We start from the raw sequence: 18,608 nt of genomic DNA, 5'->3' as shown, positions 1-18,608 counted from the left end.
CTCTCTATACAATGTTGGTGGAATTCTCTCTGTCACTATCACAGGCTTGATGTTCGTTTTGCTGCTGCCTCCACTCCTACCCTCAATAGAGATTTATTCTGGTTACCTCTCACAGCATACCTTGACCGCATGGCTCTGAAATCTATCTCTCCTTTATCCTCTGAGAATTTCAAACCCCCATAAGTGACTCTTTCTCTGTCCTTCTTCTTCTTCTTCTTCCTCTACCCCTCTTATATCTTTTACATTTGCATTTCTCTTTCCTACCTTTCAACTATTCCCTACCCTTGGCTTATTCGCTCTTTCTACTCTACCTAGTTTTTCTCTGATCTCTTTATCTATTCTTCTCCTAACGCCTCATATTTACCTTTCTCTTTCTCCTTTCCCTTCCTTCCCTTCTCCTTCTTTTTTCTCCTCTTTCCCCCTTTTCCTCCTGGTTGCCTTTAAAATTTTACAAAATGCTTTTTAATTTTTAATTTTCCCTCAGGTTTCTTATGTTAACACATGATGATCCTCTATTTTTTCTCTTTTCGACTCTGTATGACAATGTTCTTTATATGATCTGTATTTTGTTGTTCACTATACATTTTCTTCAATAAAGCATTTCAAACATAAAAAAAAAGACAGTCTTCCCTGAATTCAAAGTCCTGACTACCAGTCACAGCTCTGTTCCAGTAGGGACCATTCAACTCGTTGTGCTGGCCTTCCAAATGAACCGTGCAGTCCCCCCCATGCACTAACACAATCTCCCCATACACTAGCACAGCTGAAAACTGCCTAACATATCCTCTGACTGCATTGTGCCGTCTCCTCATGCATGATGCACAGACAAAAATGCCCACTGGCACCTAACCATGCACAGGCATGGCCTGAAATGTGATGAGGGCTTAGGCTCAGTGCCTTGTTACATGACAAGACCGCTCTAGGCACTTGATTCTGTGCATGGGGAATGCGCACTATGTATGTGAAACTAAATTAGGATGCCAGGACGTTTAACTTCAAATGTCCAGTTCCCTGAGGACCAAACGCCCAAAGAAATCCATGTATTCACATTTACACCCTCAAAAGTATGAGAACAGTAATTCTTAACCAGTGCGTCTTCATTCCAACTCAGGGGATCCACGACTGTTTTAAAAATAAATTAAAAATAGCAGATTAATAATGTAAATATACATAAAAACAAAGCTTTCAAATGCTATGTAAGGTTGAAAGAATTTGAAAGTGAAAGCTAAAAATGAAGCAGGCAGCCTCATCTTGACTCGTGGGAGTTATGCAATGCAGCAAGCAGAAACTAGTATGGATGATGGGTTACCTCAATTGAATAGTGCCAAGAAAAAGAGACCATAAACTAAGAGCAAAATAGATAAAGGAGTAGGCTAGAGTCTAGCATATTGCTTCGTCTTTTAAAATTAATATATTATTTTGAAAAGCTTGACGATCATATTAAAATTAAATTCAAATTTCGATTTTCACATTTTTTGTTTGTGAATCGAATATAATTCTTCATAGTTTGTGCATTTGTTTGGGGTATACTACTTGCTGTATTTGTGTATATTATTTGCAGGTTGGAATCGTTGAAGGTTTTTGGATGGGGTCCCCGGCTTCCAGTAGTTATTCATATGAAGGCATGCAGGCGACACTAGAAATTTGAGACTGTTGATGTTTCCTAGCTCGCTGCATTTGGAATTGAAATCTAAACTTGCATATGGCCAGGTTTCACATGCACAGTTGTAGCATCAAATCTTCGCAGCAGTCTCACAGCCCACACTGCAGTGCATACCTCAGAAATGCACCTGACAATCTTACTCCCTCAGTACCAGTCTCTTCTTACCATACAACTGCACTACCGCCCCAGAGCCAGCACATGGAGTGGATTTTAAATGTTTGCGGTGTTAGCTCAGTTTCTATTTGTGATGGTGGATTTGGTGCATGGGCGTATGTGTATCACTCGCCAAACCTTAAACCTTTTGGCATTGCCAGTAATAATTCTTGATCTTTCCCTTTTTTCTATCTGCATAGTTTATTGCTTTCTTTCAGTTCTTCAAATATCCCTCTTTCCATTTTTTGCTCTATTTGACTTTTTACAAAGATCTATACCTACTCCTTGATGTTGCTCTAATCCTCCGCTAACAATTGCCTCTTCCATTGTTCTCTCTTCTTCCTACTATTGTTGTCTCCCTTTTGCATAGGACTTTCCTTTTCTGCTTTCTTCCTCTTACGCGTCAGAAGGATGTCAGACAGAAGTAGGTTAGGGGATGTCAACCTCAGAGGGTAAAGATCTGGGTCTCTGAGTGCTCCTTTTACCATCTATTTGTCGTGCTTCCTGACTCCTCAGAATGAGGGGTCACAAGTAAGCTGCCAGGGGTAGATAGGAGAATTCTGGGTATCACAAGCGGTGTATTGATGTTGGCCTTCATAGTTGGGCTGACTCCAATGTTTACTCCTGAAGGAAAGAGTAAATAACTCTTTTATTAATTCCATGGGACAAAAATAGGTGTCATATCAATCAATCAGGGAATTCTAAGCACGCTATTCACCCTTGAGGGTCTCAAGGCGCTGGGGGGGGGGGGTGGGAGGGGGGGTCCGCAGATCTGTTTGGCTGAAGAGCCAAGTCTTGAGGGTCTTCCTGAAGGTGTTCAGGGAGGGGGCGCGTCTGATGTCTGCCGGTAGCTCGTTCCAGGTCTTGCCTGCAATGTGAGAGAAGGATCTTCCACCTGCTCTGCTTCTGTGGGTGCGTGGGGTTTCTGCCAGTGCACGGTTGTAAGATCGGAGGTTTCTTTTGGGTACGTGGAAGTTGATTCTGTTGTTGAGGTATTTGGGTCCGTTGTTGTGTAGGCATTTGTAGGCGTGAGTGAGTATTTTGAAAGTGACTCTTTTCTCCACGGGAAGCCAGTGGAGACTGTAGGTGTTGACTGATGTGTTTGTGATGAGGACTTCTGTCTTCTCGGCATTGACCTTCAGGCAGCTGTTGGTCATCCAGACTGCGATATCTTGCATTCCTTTCTGGAAGTTGAGTTTGGCAGTGGTGGGGTCTTTGGTGAGGGAGAGGATGAGCTGGGTGTCGTTGGCAAAGGTTACGATGTTGAGGCCGTGTTGTTGGATGATGGCTGCGAGGGGGGCCATGTAGATGTTGAAGAGGGTGGGGCTCAGGGATGAACCCTGTGGGACTCCGCAGGTGATTTTCATGGAGTCAGAGAGGAAGGGTGGGAGTCTGATCCTTTGGCTTCTTCCGCCGAGGAATGATTAGATCCAGTCCAGGGCTGTTCCTTGTATGCCTGTGTTGTGTAGTCTAGTGACTAGTGTGCGGTGGGAGACGGTGCCGAAGGCCACTGATAGGTCGAGTAGGATGAGGGCTGCAGAGTGGGCTTGGTCCGGGAGGGTGCGGATGTCATCTGTGGCGGCGAGTAGAGCAGTCTCTGTGCTGTGGTTGCTTCAGAATCCGGATTGGGACGGGCCGAGGACTGCGTTCTCTTCAATGAATCGTGTCAGTTTCCTGTTGACTGAAGGAGAGGAGCGAGATGGGCCGATAGTTCTTGAGGTCGGTGGGGTCAGCTGTGGGCTTCTTGAGCAGAGGTCTCACTCCTGCGCGCTTCCAGTCATCTAGGAGTGCCTGTTTTGAAGGTGGCGTTGATGGTGCGTTGTAGTTCGGGTGCGATGGCAGCTGTGGCTCTGTGGTAGATATGAGGGGGGCAGGGGTCGGTGGGGACCCCCGAGTGGATGCTTTTTATGGTCGAGGCGGTGTCTTCGGCCGTGATCGGTGTCCAGTTGGAGATGGTGGGCTGGCTGGTGTTTCTGGGGGTCGGGGGGCTGTCTGTGGCGTCTGGTGGATGGTCGATGAAGTTGTCGGAGAGGTTTTTGATCTTGAGGTGGAAATAGGTTCCAAGCTTGTCGCAGAGGTCTTGGAATGGGGTGATGTCTGTGGCTTCGCTGTGGCTTCGCTGCGTGGGTTGGTGAATTATTGAATGACACTGAAAAGTTCCTTAAACTTCAATAAACACTGAAGGTGTGTTTAACAATAAACTAGACCATATCTGATATGCACAAATCACTAGTAAAGCACTGGTCGCCTATCTGCCTTATGGAAATTATCAATTATAGTTGAAGAGTTTACAAATGACTTATAAAAAGTGACAACCAGCATTAATTCTTGACTTGTCTTAATCATAGTTATGTGGTCTAAGAAATACATGTGATATAGGACAAAATAAGTTTTAAAAGTTTTGTGTGTCCAGTATATCAAACACACAGAAAAACAAGATGTTCAATAACTTGTGGCAGGTATGGCTACAGGTCTAACCTATACAAATGTGTATATATTTAGAACATTTGAATGCTGTACACACAATGAATGGTAAAAATGTTTGCCTTGGAAGTGTATGTACACAAGGTTTTCTTTGTGTGGCCCTCCTCCCTGAACCTGAGAGAGGCGCTGGGGATCCCATCCTGCCTGTGGTTTTTGTTGAGGAGGGGGCATCAATCCTGTAAATCGGTCCCGGCGATCCCAATCCATTGGGTCCATTAAAACAGTGTCCTGGGAACCCCATCCTCAAAGACACTGCTGTTCCCTGCATGGAAGAGTGTGAGCAGGGCATGCAAACTCAATCGCCTGCCTGCACTCCTGCACTCTCCCAAGCAGTGGACAAAACCTTTCTCCCATCTGGCACGAGCACAGAGAAAAGCTACTCCAGCGAGGGTGGGAGCAAAGGAATGGAGCCAAATCCAGCTGAACCCAGGATGGGTGCTCTCTGGGGAGCCAGCAGGAGCTGGTGGGGCCTTGGATCTTCCCCCACACTTCTCCAATGTTTGTAAGATATGTGGTGCCATGGGTGGACACTCCCAAAACAAGCATTGGCATTGCCAATCGGTCTCGCCATATTGATGAGTTTAGTGTTGTAGTTTTTAATAAAGAGCATTATTATAATGCTAATCTATGCTAACCTGCCAATTTGGTCACATTAGACTTTCTCCAGCTCTTTCTGCCTAGCTGCTCCCCAAAAAGCATGCAACATTTGATACAAACACAGTAAGTTTAAATGCAGATAAAAAGAAAAGCACCAAACCGACTTGCCTATCAAAGGACAAACAAGCAGCTCTAGCACTCTGCAGCCACATAAGTCTGAAATAAAAGCCTACACCCACTGCTTAATTTGTAAATCATGCAGTGCTGGTGCTAAAAGCAAAACTTTAGAAATGACCAAAAACACTTCAAACACGCGAAAACAAAGTAGACTATTAAAAATCAAACAAGCAGCAAATCCCATGTTTTACTCTCCTTACTAGACTGTTTATAAAAGCAAACCATTAAAAACCAGTACCTATCATTGTATAAAGTGTGGTTAATACACTATACATTCTCCAATGGTCGTTTTTAAGATACAGAGGAAACCTTGTACACATGTCACAAATATGTCACCGCTGTTTTAAGGTTCCAATTTTTCACTAGGACACCGCTCACTACTGTTAAACTATCGTTTCAGTATCCTGTGCGTATTTTTGTTTCAAAAATTATATAAATAACTGTTGAATTACAAATTTATAGTGTGTTGGGCTTTCTCTCCTTTTGAAATCACATTAACCCGTTTTATTGCCATTGAACATTATTATATCAAAATTACGTTGCCATTAGTCCACAGGAGCCATTGTTTTTTGTTAACAATTTAAGTACCCTGGTTCCACGTGAGTAGGGTTCCCTTGTATTTTGTTGTTGATATTTTACTCTCCAGCACTCTGCAGCCACATAGATCCCAAATAAAGGCCTACACCCAGTGCTTAATTTGTGAAACACGAAGTGCCGGGGCTTAAAGCAAACCAGAAACTGCCACGTTCTACTCTGCAGCACTCTACAGCCACATAAATCCCAAATAAAGGCCTACATCCATTGCTTAATTTGTAAAACATGAAGTGCTGGGGCAAAAATCAAACTTAAAAAATGCCCAAAAGGACGTCAAAAACGCGACAAGAAACTACTCTCTAAATACTCCTTCCCTTAAATAAATTGTCTGCAAACTATTTGCAATTAAATGAACAAACTTGCCTACTGAAAATCAAACAAACAGCAACTACCAAGCTTAACTTTCCAGCACTCTGCAGCCATATATGTCCCAAATAAAGACCTACACCCAGTGCTTAATTTGTAAAACATGAAGTGCCGGGGCTAAAAGGAAAACTTTAAAAATGCACAAAAACACGTCAAAAAGTCATAACTTTTCTATAGCAACACAAACATAATTAATGTAAATGCAGCTAAAAAGAAAACTCCTAAACGGGAGCTGCCTATCCAAAATCAAACAAGCACCAAGTTCCACGCTGCAGTACTAGCAGCAACTGCCACGTTCTACTCTCCATATTATTATCACAATGGGGTAACCCAGTATCCCTCAGAACCTGGGCAGATTATCAAAATGATACAAACGGTTCTGTCGGGTAAACAATATTACTTCTAGCAAAAAACCTTTCATTGGTTTGCTTATACGAACACACATAGAGACCATGAATAGTATTCAAAACAGCTTTATGAATTGCATCATTCATGGATAACTACTTACAATGGCTGTCAAAAATAAACGTGAAACATATTTGTGACAAAGTGACATATAGTGCTCAGTGCTGTGGTGAACGGTGCGTAGTATATACAGTGTGACTTATGGAGGTATTGATAATTTACAAAGGCCAGTCAAGCAAATATTTGAAACAGTCTGTAGATGGATTGAATGAGTCTTTTATGCAGAGTATTTTCAACTGATCCTTGAAAGAATGTCGACGTTTCAACCCAAGGTAGCGTTACTAGCTAGTCAATACGGGTCTTCATCAGGACAGGGAGTGACAGCCTATGAAATAGTAAGGAATATGGTCAAGTGTGTTCAAGAATCTGAATGCCGTGCAAATTCGACGCATGCAAGGTGAGAACTCACCAAAAGGAGCCCAAAGTAACTCCTGGGGCGGAGTAGAAGGATGGGCAAGCAGGAGCAGTAGTATCCTGTAAGACGTGGCTAGGAGTCTAGTTGAGAGAATGAGACTTTGTAAGGCATAGCCCTAGAATGGCTGTCAATTAAAAGCATTACCGGAAATACGCTGGTAAACTCACCCGGTAATTGGATATATTCTCTCTCCAAATTGGTTCAAGGGAGGAGATTCATGGAGTTGGGTAACCTCTATCTCGTATTAGTGATCCCCCTGCAGTTCTGTATGGACAAGTGAAAGTAAATCAGAACCGTGCCATACCAAAAGGTTTGTTTGGTAAGTTGAAATAATGCTAATGAAAGAAGAACTCACCCGCACAAGGGAATGAATCTCATTCAAGGCGGAAGAGGGGCATGAACAGCAAAGGTCTAGTGACCTCAGGAGGAGCGAATCACACTGAGGTCCTGTGAAAATAAATAACGGAAACTTAGTCTTGTATAATAACGTCAAGCCGGGCGAGGTTTCTAATTCGAATGGGGCAGGGTGTCTAGATCAGGAAAATCTCAGCTCACCTTAGATGTCGGCCCGGCAGGGAGCAACTACTTCATATTTGAGCGAGCGCAGGCAAACGTCCTGTCTCTCGAGAGATCTGTCGGCGAGTGTTTGACAGACGCTGTCAATTAAATGAAAGAATGAGGCGAGTGTACGTGGCTCGAGCGGCCGCGTCATGCGTTCGTTGCTAAGCGATGCTCGTAATGCGGGAACTGACCTGGAATGAGTGATTGCTGATTGGCTATGGTGAAACGGAATGAGAGAGTCCTGATTGGCTAAGGTATACTTGGCTTAGGTAACGACGTCAAGCGTTCGTTGCTAGGAGACGCCTAGCCTGCGCGGACCCACTCCGGAGTGAAAGATTAATTAATTACCACAAATTCCTGAACAGATGTGTGTTGACGGCGGTCTCTTAATGGATCGCACAATCTAAAATGATGGTACGACGCGGTATATGAAAGTGAAATACCGCTTGTAAGTATGATGTTTCGCTCAAGAGAATTGAGCAATGTGTTCCCCCGCAGTGTCCTCTATCTGTATGAGAATGCAATATCTACAGTTGCGGTTGATATGAAAATTATACTTATAGTTCATGAATTAAATTAGGTTAATACAATATTGGCTCTGTTACATGTGTCTTGAATAAACACGTGCCACGAACGTAGAGTCTAAATGATTGTGATTGATGTTAAAACATTGCCTATTAATACGGAAAAGACTTTACTGCATGCATTGTAGTATCATACATACAAACTATTCATGTATTAAAAGCATTACACATAAATTTATAAAAGTTATGTTTAAGAACATTGATCAAAGAGTGGCACGCCAACATATTGCGGATAATTATGATTACTAATGCAGTAATCTTTACAACTTTGTCTGAGACATAATGGAATATATGTCACGTAATTATCACAGTCTTCTCAATATGGCACAACCTGGTCTGTACCCCAATGGGCAAGCAAGAACATATACAAGGAAACGCGCCAACATGTAGCAGTTGCTTATCGTTCTCAAACCTTATACGGTAAACAAAGGGATGCAACATAGTGTAAAACGTCTGTAGATTAACTGGCTAAAGTTGCCCCATCTGCCTCGCAGTCTCCTCGATTTCGTTCAACCCGGTCTGTACCGAGTTGAGCGAATGGATCCATCTACATTCTTTGTAGTTTAAGGCCACAGAGATTGCGCCTCCTCTAACATTAGGGCTAACCTTCTCTATGATCCACCATTTAATGCTGTCTGGAGGGTGATTGTGTGTCACAAAATGCTCGACCATTGGTGCACCTTGCACTTTGCACCTTATTCTGCTCGTATGCTGAAGAATTCTAGCCTTTGCTTTCTGGATGGTTTGTCCTACATAAATAAGACCACAGGGACAAAGAATGGCATATATAACATGCGAGCTATTGCAATTAGTGAAGTGGGGCAATTTGTATGTTTTGTTCTCATATGTGAAGTTATTCCCCTCTCGGCAGAGGTCACATGCCTTGCATTGCCCACATTTGTGGTGTCCGGACACAGGTGGTAGTCCAAAGTAGTTCCTTAGGTCAGGTTGTTTTGGTGGTTCAAGAAATGCTCGTACTATAGTGTCCTTGATATTTTTGCCCCGCTTAAATGCAAAGATTGGGTCCTGCTGGGTCATCAGCTCGCTTGCTACCAGGTTCCAGTATTTCTTTACGATTTTTTTGATGTCGTTGCTTTTGGTATTAAATGTCGTAACACAGACGATATTGTTTTTTTCAGTGTCTTTAGCTTTGACCTCCAACAGTTGGTCTCGTGGACAGTACCAAGCACGTTTTTTTGCTCGTTTGAGCAAACCCGTAGGGTAACCTCTTTCCTTCAAACGATTTGTGAGGATATCAGATAGTTTAAAGTAATCAACTCTTCAAGTACAATTTCTTCTTAGTCTCAGGTATTGTCCGTAGGGCAAATTGTCTCTCAGATTGCGAGGATGGTGTGAGTTGTATCTTAACAGTGTATTCCTTTCCATGGGCTTTCGATAAAGGTCACAGTACAAGAGCCCTTCCTCCACTCGAAAGGTGAGATCCAAGAAGTCTATTGATTCGTTGTTACTAGTTATTGTAAACTGAAAGTCGTTGGACCTGGCATTAAGCCACTCATGAAAGTTATTCAGCTCTATGTTGTCACCAGACCACACCATGATGACGTCGTCGATGTAACGTTTCCATACCGTAATCTGGTTGAGGTATGGATTTTGGTGACTATACAAATGCTCCTCCTCATAGTTGTCCATAAAGATATTCGCCAAGCTCGGCGCATATGGGGCTCCCATCGCCACTCCTTTGCACTGATAGTAAAAATGTTTCTGGAAAATAAAGTAATTCTTTTTCATTGCGATCTCTAAGAGTGTAATCAAGAAATCAGTTGGGATCCAATGGGGTCTCTCTCGTCCATCCAGGGTAGTTCTGATAACCTCCAACGCTTTGTCTTGAGGGATTGAAGTATACAGTGAAGAGACATCCAGTGTTACGAGCAGTTGTGTTTGTATATCAAATTCCTGCCCCTCCAAAAGTTGTATAATGTGCATAGTGTCTCTAACAAAAGATTTTGTCTTAGGGACCCAAGGTTGCAAAAAGTGGTCAATAAACTTGTTCAGTGGTTCCAAGATTGACCCGCAACCAGAGACAATCGGTCTGCCTGGTGGTTTCACCAGCCGCTTATGCACCTTAGTTAACGTGTAGATTGTGGGGATTCGAGGTTCTTTTTTATTAAGGAAATCATGTTCATGTTTGCTCAGGAAACCACAATCCAATCCGTATTTGGTCACCTGTTGAATCAATGATTGTACTGCAGGGGTCGATCTCTTCTGGTTAGTTGGTAACTTTCCGAATCTCCCAATTGAAGTTCTATCTCCTCCACATAGTCCCTGGTGTTCTGTAATACCACAGCTCCGCCCTTATCTGCTGCTTTGATGACAATTGAGTCATTGCAGCTCAGGGAGCGCAGTGCCAGCTTTTCTTCCTTGTCGATGTTATATTGTATATATTTTCTCTTATCCAAAAGTTGCATGGTCTCTTGGAGAACAATCTTTTCAAATGCTAGAATCTTCTCACTCATTTGGTAAGCACTTGGAGTGAAAGTGGAGGCAGGCCTAAAACTCGTCGCCGATGATTCTGGATTAAAAGTATTTTTGCTGAAAAAGTATTTCAGTCTGATCTTGCGAAAGAATTGTTGTAGCTCCAGTTTCACTTGAAATGAGTCAGGTATAACGGTAGGCACAAAGGACAATCCTTTGATGAGAACATTTCTCTCAGCATCAGTCAAGCTATGTGTTGACAAATTAATTATTGGTTCTCTATGATCAATTGTAGTGATATTGTTCTTGTTTGTACATTCAATCCGATCTATTGTGTCAATAGGGCCAGTTATAGCTATCTGAGGTGCTGAGGTGTCATTAATGTCTGTGTTGCCAGTTATAGCTGTCTGTGGTACTAAGATGTCAATGCTCTCTCCAATGGCAATGCTCATCGTATTTTGATGTGTCCTTTCATTCTGTGTTCTCAGATTGATATTGTGGTGAGAATTAGATAACAAAGCTTCGTTGTTCATATTATCAATGCTGGTGAAGGCACTCTGTGTCTGAATGTTATTAGCACTAGTTCTCTGGTTTTCTACCACCTGTAGGTTTGTCTCCGAGTGGAGATTTCTCCGTGTGTTTCTGGTTGGAAGAAGCGGACACGCGATGTTCCCTGCTGTGTATTCCTGCCTCTGTTCCAACTCCTTGGTCTTTCCCAGTTCTGCGCCCTGCCACCTCCCCTGTTGGTTTGGCGGTAGCCTTCCCCTAAAAAATTGGGGCCCTGATTAACTTGATTACCTTGATAACTAGTGGAGGGTCTATCTAAATCCGTGTCTGAGCCACTACCAAAAGAAGAATCTGAGAATGTTTTGAATCTCCTAGGGCCCTGTCTGCTTTTATTCGAGAAAAAACCTTGACTATCTTGCTGGTAATAGTCGTCCGATAAATAGGGATATGTATTGTTCTTGTCGTAACTCCTTATATCCTTAGCTAATTTATCCAACTTCCTATTCAGTGTGACTGTATTAAACTCTGCCAATGTTTTTTCAGCCCGCTCAAGGGCTTCTCTGGCATTAGAAAGAGCTCTATCCTCAAGAATCTCATTCTTTAAGTCAGAGATTTCTTGCGTGAGTTTTTTAACGTACTCAATGGCAGTCTCAACACCGAGAACCATCCAGTGTCTAGAACAGTTATTGGCTACGTAGCTGAATCCTTCCCTAAACTTGGGGATGTCTATGAAAATAGCTGGTTCATTGCGTACTTGCAATCCTTTGGGAATTATATTGGATTGCAAGTACTTGGTTAGTACGTGCCCGTGAAGGCGTGCTCTAAATAGTTTCTTTTCTAGTCTTTCAATTTTGGCCAATTTCTCGTTAAGACCTGAGTCAACTGATACTCTGTCTGCGCCTAGAAGAAAATTAGAAGCGCCTTGATCTTGTATTAGCTTCGCTATATAATCTTCAGTATATGACAGAGTTTCCTTTTCAGACATACTACAAAAATACAAACACAATACAACTGACAAATTAATTACAAAACAATAAATGAGAGTTAGAAACCCTCGCAGGTATGAACCTGCACTCAACTTATTATTATCACAATGGGGTAACCCAGTATCCCTCAGAACCTGGGCAGATTATCAAAATGATACAAACGGTTCTGTCGGGTAAACAATATTACTTCTAGCAAAAAAACTTTCATTGGTTTGCTTATACGAACACACATAGAGACCATAAATAGTATTCAAAACAGCTTTATGAATTGCATCATTCATGGATAACTACTTACAATGGCTGTCAAAAATAAACGTGAAACATATTTGTGACAAAGTGACATATAGTGCTCAGTGCTGTGGTGAACGGTGCGTAGTATATACAGTGTGACTTATGGAGGTATTGATAATTTACAAAGGCCAGTCAAGCAAATATTTGAAACAGTCTGCAGATGGATTGAATGAGTCTTTTATGCAGAGTATTTTCAACTGATCCTTGAAAGAATGTCGACGTTTCAACCCAAGGTAGCGTTACTAGCTAGTCAATACGGGTCTTCATCAGGACAGGGAGTGACAGCCTATGAAATAGTAAGGAATATGGTCAAGTGTGTTCAAGAATCTGAATGCCGTGCAAATTCGACGCATGCAAGGTGAGAACTCACCAAAAGGAGCCCAAAGTAACTCCTGGGGCGGAGTAGAAGGATGGGCAAGCAGGAGCAGTAGTATCCTGTAAGACGTGGCTAGGAGTCTAGTTGAGAGAATGAGACTTTGTAAGGCATAGCCCTAGAATGGCTGTCAATTAAAAGCATTACCGGAAATACGCTGGTAAACTCACCCGGTAATTGGATATATTCTCTCTCCAAATTGGTTCAAGGGAGGAGATTCATGGAGTTGGGTAACCTCTATCTCGTATTAGTGATCCCCCTGCAGTTCTGTATGGACAAGTGAAAGTAAATCAGAACCGTGCCATACCAAAAGGTTTGTTTGGTAAGTTGAAATAATGCTAATGAAAGAAAAACTCACCCGCACAAGGGAATGAATCTCATTCAAGGCGGAAGAGGGGCATGAACAGCAAAGGTCTAGTGACCTCAGGAGGAGCGAATCACACTGAGGTCCTGTGAAAATAAATAACGGAAACTTAGTCTTGTATAATAACGTCAAGCCGGGCGAGGTTTCTAATTCGAATGGGGCAGGGTGTCTAGATCAGGAAAATCTCAGCTCACCTTAGATGTCGGCCCGGCAGGGAGCAACTACTTCATATTTGAGCGAGCGCAGGCAAACGTCCTGTCTCTCGAGAGATCTGTCGGCGAGTGTTTGACAGACGCTGTCAATTAAATGAAAGAATGAGGCGAGTGTACGTGGCGTGAGCGGCCGCGTCATGCGTTCGTTGCTAAGCGATGCTCGTAATGCGGGAACTGACCTGGAATGAGTGATTGCTGATTGGCTATGGTGAAACGGAATGAGAGAGTCCTGATTGGCTAAGGTATACTTGGCTTAGGTAACGACGTCAAGCGTTCGTTGCTAGGAGACGCCTAGCCTGCGCGGACCCACTCCGGAGTGAAAGATTAATTAATTACCACAAATTCCTGAACAGATGTGTGTTGACGGCGGTCTCTTAATGGATCGCACAATCTAAAATGATGGTACGACGCAGTATATGAAAGTGAAATACCGCTTGTAAGTATGATGTTTCGCTCAAGAGAATTGAGCAATGTGTTCCCCCGCAGTGTCCTCTATCTGTATGAGAATGCAATATCTACAGTTGCGGTTGATATAAAAATTATACTTATAGTTCATGAATTAAATTAGGTTAATACAATATTGGCTCTGTTACATGTGTCTTGAATAAACACGTGCCACGAACGTAGAGTCTAAATGATTGTGATTGATGTTAAAACATTGCCTATTAATACGGAAAAGACTTTACTGCATGCATTGTAGTATCATACATACAAACTATTCATGTATTAAAAGCATTACACATAAATTTATAAAAGTTATGTTTAAGAACATTGATCAAAGAGTGGCACGCCAACATATTGCGGATAATTATGATTACTAATGCAGTAATCTTTACAACTTTGTCTGAGACATAATGGAATATATGTCACGTAATTATCACAGTCTTCTCAATATGGCACAACCTGGTCTGTACCCCAATGGGCAAGCAAGAACATATACAAGGAAACGCGCCAAAATGTAGCAGTTGCTTGAGGTTCTCAAACCTTATGCGGTAAACAAAGGGATGCAACATAGTGTAAAACTTCTGTAGATTAACTGGCTAAAGTTGCCCCATCTGCCTCGCAGTCACCTCGATTTCGTTCAACCCGGTCTGTACCGAGTTGAGCGAATGGATCCATCTACATTCTTTGTAGTTTAAGGCCACAGAGATTGCACCTCCTCTAACATTAGGGCTAACCTTCTCTATGATCCACCATTTAATGCTGTCTGGAGGGTGATTGTGTGTCACAAAATGCTCGACCATTGGTGCACCTTGCACTTTGCACCTTATTCTGCTCGTATGCTGAAGAATTCTAGCCTTTGCTTTCTGGATGGTTTGTCCTACATAAATAAGACCACAGGGACAAAGAATGGCATATATAACATGCGAGCTATTGCAATTAGTGAAGTGGGGCAATTTGTATGTTTTGTTCTCATATGTGAAGTTATTCCCCTCTCGGCAGAGGTCACATGCCTTGCATTGCCCACATTTGTGGTGTCCGGACACAGGTGGTAGTCCAAAGTAGTTCCTTAGGTCAGGTTGTTTTGGTGGTTCAAGAAATGCTCGTACTATAGTGTCCTTGATATTTTTGCCCCGCTTAAATGCAAAGATTGGGTCCTGCTGGGTCATCAGCTCGCTTGCTACCAGGTTCCAGTATTTCTTTACGATTTTTTTGATGTCGTTGCTTTTGCTATTAAATGTCGTAACACAGACGATATTGTTTTTTTCAGTGTCTTTAGCTTTGACCTCCAACAGTTGGTCTCGTGGACAGTACCAAGCACGTTTTTTTGCTCGTTTGAGCAAACCCGTAGGGTAACCTCTTTCCTTCAAACGATTTGTGAGGATATCAGATTCTTTAAAGTAATCAACTCTTCGAGTACAATTTCTTCTTAGTCTCAGGTATTGTCCGTAGGGCAAATTGTCTCTCAGATTGCGAGGATGGTGTGAGTTGTATCTTAACAGTGTATTCCTTTCCATGGGCTTTCGATAAAGGTCACAGTACAAGAGCCCTTCCTCCACTCGAAAGGTGAGATCCAAGAAGTCTATTGATTCGTTGTTACTAGTTATTGTAAACTGAATGTCGTTGGACCTGGCATTAAGCCACTCATGAAAGTTATTCAGCTCTATGTTGTCACCAGACCACACCATGATGACGTCGTCGATGTAACGTTTCCATACCGCAATCTGGTTGAGGTATGGATTTTGGTGACTATACAAATGCTCCTCCTCATAGTTGTCCATAAAGATATTCGCCAAGCTCGGCGCATATGTGGCTCCCATCGCCACTCCTTTGCACTGATAGTAAAAATGTTTCTGGAAAATAAAGTAATTCTTTTTCATTGCGATCTCTAAGAGTGTAATCAAGAAATCAGTTGGGATCCAATGGGGTCTCTCTTGTTCATCCAGGGTAGTTCTGATAACCTCCAACGCTTTGTCTTGAGGGATTGAAGTATACAGTGAAGAGACATCCAGTGTTACGAGCAGTTGTGTTTGTATATCAAATTCCTGCCCCTCCAAAAGTTGTATAATGTGCATAGTGTCTCTAACAAAAGATTTTGTCTTAGGGACCCAAGGTTGCAAAAAGTGGTCAATAAACTTGTTCAGTGGTTCCAAGATTGACCCGCAACCAGAGACAATCGGTCTGCCTGGTGGTTTCACCAGCCGCTTATGCACCTTAGGTAACGTGTAGATTGTGGGGATTCGAGGTTCTTTTTTATTAAGGAAATCATGTTCATGTTTGCTCAGGAAACCACAATCCAATCCGTATTTGGTCACCTGTTGAATCAATGATTGTACTGCAGGGGTCGGATCTCTTCTGGTTAGTTGGTAACTTTCCGAATCTCCCAATTGAAGTTCTATCTCCTCCACATAGTCCCTGGTGTTCTGCAATACCACAGCTCCGCCCTTATCTGCTGCTTTGATGACAATTGAGTCATTGCAGCTCAGGGAGCGCAGTGCCAGCTTTTCTTCCTTGTCGATGTTATATTGTATATATTTTCTCTTATCCAAAAGTTGCATGGTCTCTTGGAGAACAATCTTTTCAAATGCTAGAATCTTCTCACTCATTTGGTAAGCACTTGGAGTGAAAGTGGAGGCAGGCCTAAAACTCGTCGCCGATGATTCTGGATTAAAAGTATTTTTGCTGAAAAAGTATTTCAGTCTGATCTTGCAAAAGAATTGTTGTAGCTCCAGTTTCACTTGAAATGAGTCAGGTATAACGGTAGGCACAAAGGACAATCCTTTGATGAGAACATTTCTCTCAGCATCAGTCAAGCTATGTGTTGACAAATTAATTATTGGTTCTCTATGATCAATTGTAGTGATATTGTTCTTGTTTGTACATTCAATCCGATCTATTGTGTCAATAGGGCCAGTTATAGCTATCTGAGGTGCTGAGGTGTCATTAATGTCTGTGTTGCCAGTTATAGCTGTCTGTGGTACTAAGATGTCAATGCTCTCTCCAATGGCAATGCTCATCGTATTTTGATGTGTCCTTTCATTCTGTGTTCTCAGATTGATATTGTGGTGAGAATTAGATAACAAAGCTTCGTTGTTCATATTATCAATGCTGGTGAAGGCACTCTGTGTCTGAATGTTATTAGCACTAGTTCTCTGGTTTTCTACCACCTGTAGGTTTGTCTCCGAGTGGAGATTTCTCCGTGTGTTTCTGGTTGGTAGAAGCGGACACGCGATGTTCCCTGCTGTGTATTCCTGCCTCTGTTCCAACTCCTTGGTCTTTCCCAGTTCTGCGCCCTGCCACCTCCCCTGTTGGTTTGGCGGTAGCCTTCCCCTAAAAAATTGGGGCCCTGATTAACTTGATTACCTTGATAACTAGTGGAGGGTCTATCTAAATCCGTGTCTGAGCCACTACCAAAAGAAGAATCTGAGAATGTTTTGAATCTCCTAGGGCCCTGTCTGCTTTTATTCGAGAAAAAACCTTGACTATCTTGCTGGTAATAGTCGTCCGATAAATAGGGATATGTATTGTTCTTGTCGTAACTCCTTATATCCTTAGCTAATTTATCCAACTTCCTATTCAGTGTGACTGTATTAAACTCTGCCAATGTTTTTTCAGCCCGCTCAAGGGCTTCTCTGGCATTAGAAAGAGCTCTATCCTCAAGAATCTCCTTCTTTAAGTCAGAGATTTCTTGCGTGAGTTTTTTAACGTACTCCATGGCAGTCTCAACACCGAGAACCATCCAGTGTCTAGAACAGTTATTGGCTACGTAGCTGAATCCTTCCCTAAACTTGGGGATGTCTATGAAAATAGCTGGTTCATTGCGTACTTGCCATCCTTTGGGAATTATATTGGATTGCAAGTACTTGGTTAGTACGTGCCCGTGAAGGCGTGCTCTAATTAGTTTCTTTTCTAGTCTTTCAATTTTGGCCAATTTCTCGTTAAGACCTGAGTCAACTGATACTCTGTCTGCGCCTAGAAGAAAATTAGAAGCGCCTTGATCTTGTATTAGCTTCGCTATATAATCTTCAGTATATGACAGAGTTTCCTTTTCAGACATACTACAAAAATACAAACACAATACAACTGACAAATTAATTACAAAACAATAAATGAGAGTTAGAAACCCTCGCAGGTATGAACCTGCACTCAACTTATTATTATCACAATGGGGTAACCCAGTATCCCTCAGAACCTGGGCAGATTATCAAAATGATACAAACGGTTCTGTCGGGTAAACAATATTACTTCTAGCAAAAAACCTTTCATTGGTTTGCTTATACGAACACACATAGAGACCATGAATAGTATTCAAAACAGCTTTATGAATTGCATCATTCATGGATAACTACTTACAATGGCTGTCAAAAATAAACGTGAAACATATTTGTGACAAAGTGACATATAGTGCTCAGTGCTGTGGTGAACGGTGCGTAGTATATACAGTGTGACTTATGGAGGTATTGATAATTTACAAAGGCCAGTCAAGCAAATATTTGAAACAGTCTGCAGATGGATTGAATGAGTCTTTTATGCAGAGTATTTTCAACTGATCCTTGAAAGAATGTCGACGTTTCAACCCAAGGTAGCGTTACTAGCTAGTCAATACGGGTCTTCATCAGGACAGGGAGTGACAGCCTATGAAATAGTAAGGAATATGGTCAAGTGTGTTCAAGAATCTGAATGCCGTGCAAATTCGACGCATGCAAGGTGAGAACTCACCAAAAGGAGCCCAAAGTAACTCCTGGGGCGGAGTAGAAGGATGGGCAAGCAGGAGCAGTAGTATCCTGTAAGACGTGGCTAGGAGTCTAGTTGAGAGAATGAGACTTTGTAAGGCATAGCCCTAGAATGGCTGTCAATTAAAAGCATTACCGGAAATACGCTGGTAAACTCACCCGGTAATTGGATATATTCTCTCTCCAAATTGGTTCAAGGGAGGAGATTC

Source organism: Triturus cristatus, chromosome 4_1, assembly GCF_964204655.1.
Source record: "Triturus cristatus chromosome 4_1, aTriCri1.1, whole genome shotgun sequence".
Lineage (NCBI taxonomy): Eukaryota > Metazoa > Chordata > Amphibia > Caudata > Salamandridae > Triturus > Triturus cristatus.
The sequence above is the reverse complement of the archived record's forward strand: the minus strand, read 5'-3'. Positions refer to the sequence as shown.